This window comes from Sycon ciliatum, chromosome 10 (assembly GCF_964019385.1).
Source record: "Sycon ciliatum chromosome 10, ocSycCili1.1, whole genome shotgun sequence".
NCBI lineage: Eukaryota > Metazoa > Porifera > Calcarea > Leucosolenida > Sycettidae > Sycon > Sycon ciliatum.
Window position 1 is genome coordinate 4,530,026 of NC_088652.1, and position 6,000 is coordinate 4,536,025.

Below are 6,000 nucleotides of genomic sequence, written 5' to 3' on the forward strand. Positions count from 1 at the left end.
AAAATACAAAGGAAACAATCGGAAAGGACGATGACTGACATGAAGGCAACGGCATTCACGGTTGGCGTGGGTGGTGAAGGTGAGACGCAGGACGATGCAAGTGAGGAGGAGAGTCGAACCGCTGTGGATGACGGAGCAGGTTCTGATTCGGACAGTGAGGGGGAAGGTGAGCTGAGTGAGGGTGAGAGTGAGTGTGAGGGTGTGCGCGTGAGTCGAGATTGTGTGCGTCCGTCTCGTAATAAGTCTTCAGTATACAATCATTTGGTTTCTAGTACTGACTGTTGTCGTACTTATTCTGATTCCTGTTTTTCTGTTTTGTGCCGTGCTCGTCATGGTTATCTTTTGCAGTTACAAGTTTTGGAAGCTGTTTGTCAGCGCATTCATAAGCCGAATTTGTGTGTCCAGAAAGATAGTGTTATTACCCTAAAATTGTTCAAATAATGTTCTTTTGTGTAGTGTGGCAACGTTGTTGCCACTTGTGCCTAAATGTGTTTTGTCACCTTCTTGTTTATTATTGTTATTATTATCATTCGTTCTCACTTTTTTGTTTTTGTTGCTGATACACACTAGTACTTGTCACGCTTAGTTCTTACTTGTATACCCTTGTGTTCTGCACGCTTTTGTGAGAAATCGCACCTCGATATTCCAGTGCTGTCATTGTATCGTGTCACCCTACCTTTATTGCTATATTATTCCCTTTGTTCTCATTTTGTTCTTTAGTACAACGGTGATTCCTGAAGAGTGTTGTACGAAAACTTGTTCGAATCATCTTTTTTTCCATTGCCTTTTTCTTCTTACATGTATTTTCCTTACCCTTTAGATTGTTTCTTGCATCGTCTCCATCGCTTACATTGTTTATAAAGTAGTCCACATGTCGCTTCAGCTCGTCCTACTTATTGCCATATTAAAATTATTGTCTCCTCGTCGAATTTTTAAATTATTATTAATATTTTTTATTTATTTTTTATTTTATTTATTGCAACATCTCAAGACTCGGCGGAAACACCGGCCAATATTACGAGAGTGGGTGATTGCCAACCACGGCGATAAATAGAAATAAGGGGAGGGAAAAAGAAAGAGTAGCAAAACGCACAGCAACAACAACTCCGTAAAGAAAGATAATGTCAAAATTAATAAAAACAGTGAAAAACACAGAGACGCAAAGGACATGTTATTATTATGAAATGACCCAAAGACAATGTGCCTATCGAGGGGTTCATTTGATTGAAAGAACAGTAGATGTAGATGTATGTACAAAGACAAGTAGGGATTGATGAGGAGAGAAATGGGGAAAATCAAAAATCCACTGCAAGGTGGCGGAATTCCGTTGATTGCATAAGCATGGTCAGCGGTAAATTCCCTGAGGGCAGCTTTGAACTTATAGAGCGAGGCTTCCGATGTGAGACTGGGGGGTAAACAGTTCCATAGAATAGCAGTTCTTATACTACTGTGACTTGTTACAGACCAAGAGACTATTGAGCTGTTTTCCTTGAGCGTGCATGGCAATTAGACTCGGGTGAAGAGCCAATGATCAAATTAATGAGGACCAAGGAACTACATTACATTGGACATACAGCGTAACTTGTGGTTCTTTGGTCCTCAATTCTTCTTGTAAGTGCATGGCAGTCTGTCGTTTCTAGCTTTAAACTTTTGATCACGCAATTTCCTTTGTGCCAGAAGAGTTGGCTAGTTTTCAATGTGTTTATTCAATCGTAATTGCACGGACAGAAGAACGAGCAATTGCTGTTTCGCAACTCTACACCGTGAATGTCACAAGCCCAGTGTAACAAGTACCATGTCACGTGATAAGTAGCATGATATGGAATCTTTGAGACGGGGGGGGGGGGGGGCATGCTGTGAGGAACTCGGGACGTGTGTGGCGCCTACTGCCTAGGCATGCTTCGTACTCATATCATTCTTCTGAAATGATTACCGTATTTCCAGAAATAGTAGGCCGGTCTACTATTTTTTCAACCTCGTCCGAACCCGGCCTTGTAATCGAGGACGGTCTTGTATTCGAGGACGGTCTTTTATTCTTTCGACCCAGTTTGACCCCCGGTCTTCTATTTCTCGCCACACAGTTTTACCCCCGTTCTTCCATTTTCTTCTACACAATTTGAGCACGGTCTTCTATTTTTTCCCACAGTTTGAGCACGGTCTTCTATTTTTAACACAAGAACAAAGACTCATTTAGTAGGCCCGGTCTTCTAATCGGAGACGGTCTTTTATGTTTTCAATCGCCCCCTGCCCCGACCTTGTATACAAGGAAGGCGTTGTATACGAGGACGGCCTTTTATTTGCGGAAATACGGTATGTAGCGGCTCGAAGAGACCAACATGACGATGTGATGATTGTTAGGCTTGGGGTCCATTTTGATGAATGGATCATCCGATTACGTCATCTGAATTGTTCTGTAAGAAGTGGAAGCACGAGCATGAAAAGTTCCACATGTTTTTCCTGTGACCGAGATTGCTTGTATTCTACACCTTCCACTCCCACCTCTAGTAGACTATACTCAAACCACCTCTGCTGCACCCCTAGTAGTACCAACACTGTGATCTTCACAGCTACACTCTGCCACCATAATCCCTCATCCAGGCTAACTATTATCCAAATACATGTAAAATATGTTACACTTGGTGGCAAAGATATAACACGTATGGTTGAGTCGAGTCGGCCCCTTCACAAGACTTAGTATACACGACTTTTTTTATAGTCTCCTCTTCTGTATACACCAAGTGTGTGGAATGTGCAGCTATCACGCTTGTATCCGAGACCTGCTCAGCCGTCCCGATGGCAAGGCGCTTAGACCAAAATAATATCGCCGCTATTTCCGTTCGTGTCGATGGCGGAATTCCGCAACTGTGGCTGACGGAACACGGATGGAGCGTTTTACCTACAGTAGTACGAAGTCTTGTTCTTCACGAATCACGATAGAGGGCCATCAGGCTTTCCACACCAGAGGCTTGATTTCGGTAGTGTCACAGCCACATGAAAGTGTACAGTCTTTGGAAGATATGACTAGTGTGTTCGGCCTTTCATTACGTATCTAATATTGACTGAGTACGAGGTCAATATAGAAAATAAAAGCCGAGTAAAAGACCGAGGCGAAGCCGAGGTCTTTTACAAGGTTTTATTTCCTATACTGACCAAGTACGAAGTCAATATTAGATTTATCACGACAAACAGTCCGTATTTCAAATTCCAGAACGATAACATCATGAATCCCGGTTTTATAATTGCACAACCGTTGCACCACCACCTACTCATGCAGTGACAATGCTGCACTAGCCACCGTTCAACTGCGCAACCCCTAAGCAGTCAAATATAAGCAGTCAATATAGCCCTAAGGAGTGAAATATGCAGGAATATTTGACTGCTTAGGTATAGCGAAAATCAATGGGAGTCAATACTATAGGGAGTGATAAAAGTAGAATATTAAAAATAATAATAGGATTGGTCGAGCCAAAACAGACTTCAACCAGGGCCAGTTCATTGAGCGGCACTGACAGTCTGTGCTTGTAGCATTTTACGCCTCGGGTAGAAACACTGTCCGTGACTACTACATACATAGCGCTCATGCATCGTAGGATAGTCGCCTGATGATTGCATTGAGCAAGAAACTCTGAGTTGCGACAACTCTGTAAACCTCCGTTGTGCCTGTTGTATGTAATAGTAGAGTCAAGAGGTACACAAAAGACACAAAAGGAAGTAAATAGGACTGTTTTTGTTGTACATGTAACTCAGAGTTTCATGTCTGATGATTGGTTTTTGCCATGAAACTCTGAGTTACAACAAAAACAGCCCTATTTACTTCCTTTTGTGTACATCTTGCGTACTACGCTCTGCACATTCCGGGCATTTGAGCACTATTGCAATGCAGGTTTAGGCGCACAGCCTCTGTAATAGTAGAGTCATGACGTTATCAGATGACACACGTCAACACTGTGTTCTGTCAATGCCGGGTAACTACATTACTATGTACATACTCAATGATTCAGACAGCCAGACTGTTTCGGCCAATGAGGCCTCATCAGTGCAACTCCGAGCTTAAAATAGGATGGAACTGTCAGCCATGGCTACGAGAACCACAGACATTAGGACAGCTCGATGTACTAGCGCTGAGAGTGCTCAAACTGCTAGAATCAGCGGGCAAAGCATAAAGCTAACCAGCGCAAGCGCGTCATAGAGAGTGCTCTACAAGATCGAAATCGAGGAGCGAAATACTCAATGATGCAGACAGCCAGACTGTTTCGCCAATGAGGCCTTATCAGTGCAACTCCGAGCTTAAAATAGGATTGAACTGTCATACGTAAGCAGTCCGTCCCAGTACAGTCTACAGGGCTAGGCGACCTGTCACCCAGCAATCAAATCCTGGCAGCAAGGAACGTGGTATGTCGACCAAATACAATGCTCTCATTCATTGCTTCTTCACATCCAATCTGCTCTGCTGGATATGTTCATGCCAGCGTTGAACAAATCAAGATCAAAGTTCTATCATTAGTACAGATGCATTCAAAAATAGCTACACAGTGTTTTGCTCCTGGACATTTGCAGCACGGTTCAGCAAACAGGATTCTAAGGGAAAAGTAGAAGATCACTGAAAGGTGTGATGATTAGTCTGCATCCGTAGCACAATAGCTTCATCTCTCTCCTAAATGTTTGCCTTCTGCATAATGGTTCGCCCCATCCATCCTTCCTTCCCCCTCCAGGATTCCAGTGGCGTCTACTTGATGTCTCCGCGTACTTCATGACACTTTCATTCGCTTCCTTGTTGTCGAGGACCTCTTCTCGTTTGGTAACCGTGAATTCAAAGTAAAATCAGACACCTACAGATTCAATGCGAACCGTAGACGCAGATTCCCTGTGGTAGTCGTTGATGGTTTTCATCACACAGCTAACTGCTATGAGTGTGCCCTCAGTGCCATTTCCCCTTGGCCTTAGGCGGTTTGGTAAAGCAAGATATGGGCCCGTCAATTTTTGTACCGATCAGTCCCCGCTGGGTTAGTCAGTCCGCATGATCTACATACACATGTACATGCAGTGATGATTTCAGTGAAGCGAAAAGCATGTGCCCACACCGGCCACAGACCCCAGATGCGATGCTATATCCGCGGCTGAGTACGCAGCACATTCTGCACTCCAGAACATTGCATGATATAGCAAGCAACTCGTCCGATCGGCCGTTCAGTACAAGTTAGGGCATGCCATGGACGGTAGTAGTGGTGATTTGCTCTAGTCCCCAGCTCTTTTTCTAGAGTCAAAAGAACAGTCTCTGCAGGCAAACGTGAACAGGAGAGAAAGAAGGAGAAAGAGAGAGAGAGAGAAAGAGAGAGAGAGAGAGAGAGAGAGAGAGAGAGAGAGAGAGAGAGAGAGAGAGAGAGAGAAGAAGAAGAAGAAGAAGAAGGAAAGTAATTCGCACCAATAAAAACTGGTGGGTAAAAAAACCGTCTCGACTGTTTTTTAGGCAGTGACGGAGAAAGTAAAAAGAGAAAAAGAAAAAGAAAAAAGGAAGCGGATGCCACTGTGGGCCAATGCCTGGGTTTGAGTGAAACGCCGATGAAGGCTAAAAAGCTCTTCAGAGCGGGAGCAGGCCAGTACTCAGCGTAGTGCAATATGGACGAGACTCTTGTAGTTAAGTTGTGGACGAGACTGTTGTAGTGAAGTCGTGTTGTGGCGTCGTGCAGCTAAACAGCAGCTAGGTGCAGTGAAAGCATACAGCGAATGGCAGCGCGCAGTGTTGTGGCTTTGTGCAATAGTAGCTCTATGCGGCGAAAGCATCTACTGATAGACTCGCTCCAGCGCGGCGCAGCACAAGCAAGTAGACTAGAAAAAAGCGAACGAAAGCTCGACTTGGTTGGCGAACACCCACCCCGGCCCTTTAGAAGCCGGTGTGGCGAGTTAAAACGAAGATTTGAAGGGTACCCAACTATCCTCGCTGGGTGGCTGTCCGCCAACCAAGTGCCAACAAACTGCCCCTCGGGGACTTTTAAAACAGTG